This window comes from Tamandua tetradactyla, chromosome 20 (assembly GCF_023851605.1).
Source record: "Tamandua tetradactyla isolate mTamTet1 chromosome 20, mTamTet1.pri, whole genome shotgun sequence".
Taxonomy (NCBI): Eukaryota; Metazoa; Chordata; class Mammalia; order Pilosa; family Myrmecophagidae; genus Tamandua; species Tamandua tetradactyla.
Genome location: NC_135346.1, coordinates 48,058,625 through 48,068,821, shown reverse-complemented (window position 1 = coordinate 48,068,821; position 10,197 = coordinate 48,058,625). Strand labels below are relative to the sequence as shown.

General features: G+C 34.5%; 2 non-coding genes across 2 annotated transcripts; both read left to right on the top strand.

Moving 5' to 3' along the window:
- The first annotated feature begins 2,163 nt into the window (after window positions 1-2,163).
- Window positions 2,164-2,269, top strand: LOC143665111 (U6 spliceosomal RNA). Its single transcript, XR_013166782.1, has one exon. It is a non-coding gene; the product is annotated as a U6 spliceosomal RNA (small nuclear RNA).
- A 2,441-nt stretch (window positions 2,270-4,710) lies between these two features.
- LOC143665112 (U6 spliceosomal RNA) lies at window positions 4,711-4,813 on the top strand. The gene has a single exon (XR_013166783.1). It is a non-coding gene; the product is annotated as a U6 spliceosomal RNA (small nuclear RNA).
- Window positions 4,814-10,197: the final 5,384 nt, after the last annotated feature.

Here is a 10,197-nt window from a genome sequence, read left to right as displayed (position 1 = left end):
CTTTCTACTAATCTCTTTTTAAGCTATCTTTATAAAATAGCCCATTCACAGAAAATACTTGGATGATTGAATGAGCTTTTCCTTTCTAATCTGGGCTTCCTCACATTGTGGAGATTCACCCTGCAGCTGGTGTCCATCGCTGCCTTTGGTTTATTGTATCCAGAACACTGTGGCATGTTTTCTTCCTTTCCTTTTGCTAGTTCACCTGGATCAATCAAACTGTACTACTGCCTTATAACATTCACCACATTTTTTCTCCCTCCCATCCATCTTTAATCCCAAATTAAAAGAGTCAAAGAGTAAACTGGCAATGTCCTTGATGACGAAGATCCTGGTGAAAAGTAAAGAATCAAGCTCCTAGGAAATTTTGAGGGTTGAACTGTAGATCCTAACGAATGACTCCTTTCCAAATGATACCCAATTACAAAATAGAAAATTTTGAAATACACAATCTAGCAATCTGTAGTGTCCAATGCCCTATTTGGCATGCATATCGGTTGGGGGTTGGTTATAAGTAATAGAAACAAACTCAGGCTAGTTTATGTGTTTAAAAAAGAAAATCTGAACGGAAGACAACTGAACAATCAGAATTCTGAAAAGATGGGTGTCTCTGGGTGTCTATATGGCTGGAAGCAAATGATAATCTCTCATGAAGTTACAATTGGGACGAAACCCCGCCAACCATGTACTGCCCTTATAGCATTCATTAAAGATTCAGAAGTCCAAAGGAGCATCTGGCTGACAAGTTTTGGGTCATGTGCTTATCTTTTGGTCACAGGAGGGCAAGAAATTTTGAAGGACTCTCATAGAAAGATTATACACATTGGGTGAGGGGCAGTTTTTCAAAGGAAAATAGAAATGCTATTACCAAAAGAAAGGGGAATGGATGCTGGGCAGGAAAAAACAACAGATGTCCACTGCAGCAGGACTATTTGGCACACTGTGATGAGCTGATAGACCAGAAACCATGCAAAGACATATTCTGGACACACACACAATATCACAAAACTTTGCATTAATTCCTAGATTAAGTCCACCTCAGAATTGCTTGACTTTGTTGCCTTTTGGTTCTTTTCTTTTTTTTTTTTTTTTTAATGCCTTCCTCTCTACCATTTCATTCCTTTTGCCAGTTTTTCACATAACATTTTTGCTAAAGTTATTTTCAATAAATATAGTCAGCTGATTATGTAATCCTCCCCTCACTCCTCTTATTGAGTAAATACCAAACAGTGCCAGAGATAGATGTACTATGCACATTTATGATAAAAATTGTTTCAAATTATCCTGCATTTTTTTTTTAGTTGGGGAAAAATGGAAGTATTTTTGTTAAGTGATGATCTACTTCTATTGTCATATTCTACCCTGAAGACATATCATATATCTTTTCTCTAATGAAGTAGTTTCTAGAAAGTAGAATATAGTTCTCTGTTTCTAATCTTTAGATGCCACAGATTGCTATGGTAACCTTGGGTATCTTGCTTATAATAAATCATATAAATTTCTTCCTTTGTGAAAGAAGTTACTTCAGTTTGATTTAGTGGATTTTTATTCAATCTATAATAATAAATATTAACACACCATTTGTATTAAAAATCTGTAATCAGAATTTTGCAAATGACAACAATGTTTCTCAAAGACCCTAAATTGTAATATATAGCAGGAAAAGAAAAAAAAATGTGAATAAAGTAACACATCAAAGTAAAAATACAATAGCAACTTGAACAGCAATTCTCTGAAAAAATAATATCATTTATCTTGAAGATCAAAAGATAGGCTTGGAATAGTAATCAGGTTACTGAAATAAAAATACATATCCCAAAAATGGGACACCCAAATTCATGAAATATTGTGCTCAATAATGCATGTATTTATTTACTCTTTGTTGTGAAAAGCCCTGGAATGTAGATTCAAATAGACAGATCCAAACGGTATTTTGACACATAATATTAGGGCTAAATGTGTCCTAGTTAACTTTAGTTTCTACTTTACTTGCACTGGATTCAAAGTTGAATCTGAACAACTCTGAAAATATAAACTTGAAACAAAGTAAAAGGTCCCAACTAATCCTAACTAAACATCTGTTATCTGGCTCTGTGTTTATTCCCTTCTGCAAAATCAACAGAGGTTGATTTTGTGGAAATAGAATTGGGCCAAGATTTAGAAGACTTTAAATTCTAAGCTCTTAGTGCTATTTGGAACGATACAGAAAAGATTAGCGTGGCCCCTGCACAAGGATGACACGCAAATTCGTGAAGCGTTTCATATTAAAAAAAAAAAAATCTAAACTCTAGCCTTTATGTGCTGTATGTCCTTAGGCAAGTCCACTTAACCACTCTGAGTTATCTCTTAGAATAAATATCCTGACCAGCCTACATCAGTGGATGTCATTAGGATTAAATGAGATAAGGGTGCTAAAGGCTTTGAAATTTAAAAAGTTGACCTCAAATATACAGTATTGTTATAAACAGCTCCAAACTGTAACACAAGCTTCTTAAGCAGGAAGGCAGGGATATTTGGGGGTTCTGGTCTCTTATAGAGACTTGTCCAACTCATGACATGTCCATGTGGCCTCAAGGAGGAAAAGGAAAGCGAGGGGGTAGAATTTACCCAAGATAAATTTGAGCACAACAGAAGAACTTCGTAATAGTAAATGTTGCCCCCCAAAAAGCATGTGGTGCCTAGGAGATGGTAAGCACTTATCCAGAGGGTACAAGATTTGTCAGTTCTAAGATTGATTTCACAACTATCTTTTTTTTTTTCTTTTATCTGCCTCAGATTGGTAAAAATCAGTTAGCAGTCCCTCTTTCAAAAGAGAAATGATCAAGCATCTATTTAGTGCAGATATTCAGTTCTTAGAGGAAATATCTCCCTCTGTTTCAACTATGCTCATCTTTAAATTTCTACACATGGGATTCACCCCTTAGGGTTAAGTCTGTTAAAATTAAAGTGCATCCTTCACACATCTTCGTTTACAGCATTGGCCAAGCCAAACTTCAGTAAATGTGCAGTTCTTCTTAGGGTGGTCCTGCTCTAAGGTTTGAATGGAGAGTGAGCTGCATGCTGGGCTCCACCTCTGTCCAGAGGGAAATAATAGGGAAGAGGACATGGGGGAAGGGACTTGGAGTCAGGGGCCTCCGTTGGAATTTAGGTCCTGCCACCGATCAGATGTTGGATCTTGCCAGGGAAACATAAGTGCTACTACTGCTTTCCCAAGGTTATAGACCTGAGACCACTGAGTATTTTCTGAATAAATTAGACTATGCGTGAATGAGAGTAAAGAATAAGTACTGATTCAAACAGGCCCTAATTTTTAAACCGGTTTCTTGGTCTTCTGCAAAGATGATTGAATTTTTCTGATTTTAAACTAGTACATGTTCACTGTGGGAACTTTGAAGTTCAAAGGTACAAAGAACAAAGTAAAAATCCCTCCTAATAGCATTCCACAAATATGATCGCTGTCGACATTTTGTGGTGTTTCTTTCGCGTGGGTATAAATACATGTGCATATGATACAATATATGCTGTGTATATTCCGAATGTTTACCTTAATATTGCACATATTTTCCATGTCTGCTACTGTTCCTAGAAAACATGAGTTTAGTAGCTCCTGAAAATTCCATATTATGACTCTGCTAGATTTGTTTGTCCTGAATTCCATGTTCTTAATATTATTTCAGGGATGTTATCTCAGTTTTAGAAAATCAAACAAAACAGAAGTTTTAAGAAAAAATAGCAGAAGTCCCCTTTACTTTTTTGTCACCCTGCTCCCTTCTCTAGAGACATATTAGCACCCTCTCTGTGTCCTTGGAACACTTTTAGTGATCATTCACACCAATAATTTCTATATCCCTGGTCCTCCAGATCTGTAAGATCAGTATTCTCTCTGACCCTGCTGAAAGTACAAAATCTCAGGTCCCATGCCAGACTTTCTAGCATTTTAGCAAGATCTCAAGTGATTTGTGCACAATAGTAAAGTTCGAGAAGCAAGTCTAGATCAGGGAATGACAAACCATGGCCCTCCGGCTGGGGTCAAACCCGGCTTCCTGCCTGTTTTAAATGGTTTGCCAGCTCAGAGTGGATTTTATACTTTTAAGTGGTTGAAAAAAATCAAAAGAAGATTACTATTTAGAAGAAACACATGACAATTGTATGAAATATAGATCTGGGTTCAAAACTAAAATTTTAATACAACACAGCTATGCCTATTTTTGTTATCTGGGGCTGTTTTTGTGCTGCAACAGCAAAGTAGCTATAGGGCTCACAAATCCTAAACTCTTTACTATCTGGCCCTTTGCAGAAAAAGTTTGCCAGTCCCTGCTCTGCTGACTGAGTACTTAGAAGAGTAAACCTATAAAAACTCAACTTCTTAAAAGTATAAACCTACAGTTAAATGATAATAAAAACAAACTTACAGGCATACTAATTCTGAAGCTATACATACATTATATTGCATATCAAAGAATGTTTTTACACTAGCACATATCACTTGGTGACATTTGTCTGGTTATTTCTAGTTTATTTGTGTCCTCTATCTCCCTATTATAAAATACAAATTCTGAGATTATAGAGACCATCTTGTTTACTGAAGGCACACGTTATAGATATTTAGTAAATATTTGTTGAGAATTCAACATTCACAACAATATCATCAAGTAGGTGAAACTATCAGTCCTTTTACACAGTAAAAAAAAAAAAAAAAAAGAAAAAGGAGTGCTCCTTTCAGCAGCACATATACTAAAATTGGAACGATACAGAGATTAGCATGGCCCCTGCACAAGATGACTCGCAAATTCGTGAAGCCTTCCATATTAAAAATAAATAAATAAAGGAATTTTCTACTCAAGATCACAGAGTAATTAAAGTGACAATGACCTCAGGTATTTTCTGCTGGAAAGCATTTGCCGCTCTGTTTTTTTCTTAGAAGTACTTTGATAGAAAGGTTCAATGGAAAATAACAATGGCCATTCCTTTATTTACAGTAAAAAATATTGTGTATGATTGATACATTAGAAAATGTGGTTTAGAAAAATCAGTTTTTTCTAATTTACACAGTCACTGACCACTAGAGTTTGGATTTTAAAGCAGTCAGTATGAGTCTAGGCCCTACTCTGGCCAGTAGGCTCTGAGAAGCAAATGACACCAGCCAAACGACAGAGGGCCATTTAATTGTCTAATTTATTAAAAATTTGAAATTGGCTCAAAGATCGTATCTGTTCTCAGAATAAAACTGCTATTTGGTATCACTGATTACTCACCCACTTTAGTGATGAACTCGGAACTATAAATCAAGGAAAGAGTTACAGGAACAGATCTTGGGAGAGGTAAAAAAAACAGGCAAATCGCCACAGGTAGAACTTTATCTAAACCAAGAGACTATAGTATACCAAACTGGGTATACCAAACTGGCTCAGCAGGGCATAGGAGTAAGGAGTTAAGGACAATTAGCAAGATAAAGAAAACTGAAAGGAAATAAACAATGAAGAGAAAGGATATTAGTGATCCCTGTGAATGAGAGAGAGAGAAATTTAGAGGCTCTAGGGTTGCAAGTCTCATTCCTATCTGATGCCAACACCTCAAGTTGTTGCAAATGAAGGGAGAATTTCCATACCCAGATAATGCTTTAATTATGCAAAGGAAAGTACAACAAGGAATTCTGCAATTTGCTCGCCTGAATATCCCCCTGAGTGAACTTACTTGTTTGAATTTGGATGCTTATAAAAGCATGTTAAATCCAATGCTTTGATTTGCACATTGTTTTAGATTTTCAAGGTACTAATATCAGTGTTTTGATTACTGTGCTGTGGCTGAAGAAATTATATTTTTCTGGGGTCGGGAGAGATAATAGGGATGAATTTGCTGTTAAATACAGCGCTTATGATGGATTTAGACCTTCATGATTCAAAAGTCTTGTTTATCTTGGCTGAGAGCATTTTCTCTAAGTGGCAACTATAGGAAAAGACCTGTTAGGATGTAACTTCCTTTGCTGTTCAAGTAATTATTTTGTATATGCATTTTACTCAGGTGTGTTATAACATGGAATAGTATTTCAAAATGTTTTTATTGCATGACAACCCTGAACTTAACATTTTAATGCACTGAAAATTCATTAACAATTTTTATTCACTAAAGGTAAAAATTTAGAAAGAATGAAATTAGCTATTAGGTTTATATAGAGATAATCGGTTATTTCTAAACCCAAAAGAACATTTTTTTAAAATTTACTAGGGAATCTCCTGCAAGTCAATTCCATACCACAATCTTTCACATCTCTCTTATAATAAAGTTACTGTAACTTGTGGTATATGATTTTTTTTCTCCAAGAGTTAGTCTGCCTTTTTTTCCTTGCTAATCTCAGAAGAAACAGCTTAAATTTATTATATTTGATTCCTACCATCTCATCGTAGTTGATCTATGCATGATTGTCTTTTGTTTTTGTTATTTTTATTTTATTTTATTTTATCTGCATTTTCCCACTCTTGTTCCTTTCCCTACCCTCAAAAGGCAGCTATTCAAATGTATTGAATTGTCTTTTGTTTGATGTAGTGTTGCCAGATAATATACAGAGCACTGAGTAAATTTGTAAACTATGAACAAATACGTATTGCATATAATTATACCAAATAATTAAGGCTAGTTTACCCCAAATTCAGCTTTAATCCGGAAACCTTTATTTTTATTGGCTAAATCTGGCAACCTCAGGCAGGCATAATTGTAAAACAGGTGCCGTTAATTTGTCTGCATGCATTTTAATGTATTTTAATAACAAAGGAATGATACTCTCTTTTTAAAAACTTTTTTTACTCAGTGCTATATTGGCACAATACATATATCTGCTTGAATGTCATCCAGTTCACTACTTCCATTTCTATTACTTGTAACAATTTCATTGTATGTCATTTTACTTCATGTACATTCCCCACTGGGAATTTATCTTCATGGGATGGATAACCAATTTCCAATCACTACAACCACAATGAACATGCCCCTAACTGTCCCCTTATCATCTCTGTGAGAAAATCTCTGAACTATAAACTCAGGAGGACAGGTGCCTGGTCATAGCGTGCATGTGTACACTTTATATATTCAGTGGGAGGCTGACAACAGCACTTGCTAGCTTGCTCTTCAGAAGAATGCCAGTGGTCACTACCACCACCGCCCTTTGGTGTTTCTCGCATTCTAAAGTTTACCTAATTTAACAGGTATAAAGTAATAGCTCATTTTTGTTCTGATTTCATTACTAGTGAATTTCAGAAATTCTTCACGTATTTTTTAGCCGTTGGTGGTTCCACTTCTGGCAATTGCCATTTTTCCTTGGCGATGTTGATTTGGAAGAGTTCATTGTGAATTGGAAGAGTTCATTGTGAATTTCAGCTATTTCTCCTTGTCCACGGTGTTCTTCTTTGACCAGATTCTTGATTTTCATTTAATCAAGTTAATCATATATTTTTTGTATGCGGTTGTAGAGTTTGGGGTTTGGTTTAAGAAATTCTTCTCCAACTCTGGGTTGGAAAGATAATTTTTCCATTATATTCTATTGAAAATACAGTTTTAACCTTTCACATTAGTTTTTAATCCACCCAGAAATCACTTATGTGGTTCCTAAGCCAGTTTATCAACACAATCAACTAAAGTATCTTTTCCCATTGATTCATACTTCCAAAGTTAGTACATGTATATATTGTATATCATGAGTTTACCCTTATTCCTTCAGTCTATTTATAAGTTATTGAGCCTGCAAAAAAAAAATGATTTCAGTAATATGGCTTTGCAACAAGTGTAAATATTTGAGAGGAAAGCATCTTTTCTTTTTTCTTTTTATTATTAATTTAGCTATTCATGGTGCTTTATTATTCCATATAATTCTGGAGTAAGTTTAACAAATTTCTCAAAAAATCCAATGGAATATTTGATTGACACTGCATTGAATTAACTAATTTGAGAATGAGTTGCATTATAAAATTTTCTATCCTCCAAGAGCATGATTTTTCACTTCATTATCATTGTCTTCTGTGATTTATTAGAATTCAAAAATGTTATCTATGGGTGGCTCTGGTACCCTTGGTTAGATTAATGCTGGATACATTGTAATTTTTATTTATATTGTAAAAGGAATCTCATTGATTTTTATTTTCTATTAAGTCACTGCTAGTGATGAAAAGTCCTTCCTCGTTATCTAGCAAAACTTGCAGAATGTTCTTATTCTCATAGTTTGCCCATTGGATATCCTCTTTCCCTATCCTTATTTCCTACTTACTTTTCTTTCCTTGTACCACAAGCCAGAATCCTCTAGACCATGCTATTATCAATAAGGACATGCTGCTTTTGTATTCAGTCTTAGAGGGAAATCATCCAAGTCTTGTCCATTAAGTAAAGTGCTTACTGTTATTTTTTAAATTAAAAATAACATTTTAATTGATAATAGTAAAATAACATTTTAACTGATAAATGTGAACCGACAATTCCACAGAGAGTATGAAAATACTGATAAATTGCAAGTATTCCTTGTGATCCTCAAAAACATTTTACTGAAAGTTCTTACCCAGAGATGGTGACTTTGGAAAAATGCACTAGTAATGGCTATTGGCGTGAGTGCTCCACTGTGCTGTCCATCATGTAGAAAACTATGAATGAACTATATATATTAAGGTCAAAGCAGCATCCCCCCACTTCTTTTGTCATTGTTGTTTTTCAATTACTAAATTGTGAGTTTACAAAACAGTCATGCATAAAATAACATACAACCCACCACCAACAACTTGCATTGTTACGGAAAGTTTCGTACTACTAATCATAGTACTTTTTACATAACTGTATTATTTTTTTAACAGTAGTTACCTTTGTTACAACTGATGAAAGATTATTAAAATAGTTCTTTCTATCATCCAATATTTACATTAGGTGTACTTTTTCTCATAATCCACTCTATTATTACCACTTTGTCAGACATTTGTTGTAACCCATGAATATTCTTTATACTTGTACTATTAACTATAGTCCTTTTGTTTACTGTGCTGTACAGTCCTAGGTTTTACCTTTTAATTTTTATTGTAGCAATGGATACATCCTGCGTTAGTTTTCTAGCTGCTGGAATGTGATATACCAGAAATGGAATAGCTTTTAAAAGGGGGGATTTAATAAGTTACATTGATGTATCTATTTCTGAATTCTCAATGCAATTCCACTGGTAAATATATCTATTTTCATGCCAGTACCATGCTGTTTTGTAATATGCTTTATAATAAGAAGTATGATTCCTCCAACTTTGTTCTTCTTTTACAAGAAGATTTTGGCCATTCAGGGCCCCTCACCCTTCCAAATAAACTTTATAATTGACTCTTCCATTTCTGCAAAGTAGTCTGTTTGAATTTTGATTTGGATTGCATTGAATCTGTAAATTAATTTAGGTAGAATTGACATCTTAATGACATTAAAAATTCTAATCCATGGAGATGGAATGTCTTTCCATTTATGTAGGTCCTCTTGAATATATTTTAGTAATGTTTTGTAATTTTCTGCAAACAAGTCCCTTATATCCTTGGTTAAATTTATTTCTAAAAGGTTGATTCTTTTAGTTGCTATTGTAAATGAATTTAAAAAATTTCCTCATCAGATTGCTCATTACTATTCATAGAAACTCACTAATTGTTTATGTTGATCTTGTATCCTGCCACCTTGCTGTATTTATCCATTAGCTCTACTAGCTTTGTCATAGATTTGTTTGGACTTTATATATGTAGGATCATGTCATCTGCAAATAGTGAAATTTTACTTCTTCCTTTCCAATCTGCATCCCTTATTTCCTTTTCTTGCCTAATTGCTCTAGCTACAACTTCTAGCACAATGTTGAATAACAGTGGTGACAGCAGGCATCTTTATCTTGTTCCAAATGTTAGAGGGAAGCTTTCAGTCTTTCATCATTGATGAAGATGTTAGCTATAGATTTTGCATACATGCCATTTATCAAAATGAGGAAATTTCCTCCTATTCCCAAATTTCCAGGCATTTTTATCAAGAAAGGATGCTGAGTTTCATCAAATGCCCTTTCTGCAATCAAGATGATCACGTAATTTTTCCCCTTCAATTTGTTAATGCAGTGCATTGCATTACTTGATTTTATTGTATTGAGACACCCTTATATATTTGGCGTAAAACCCACTTGATCATGGCCTATGATTCTTTTAATGTGCTGTTGCATTC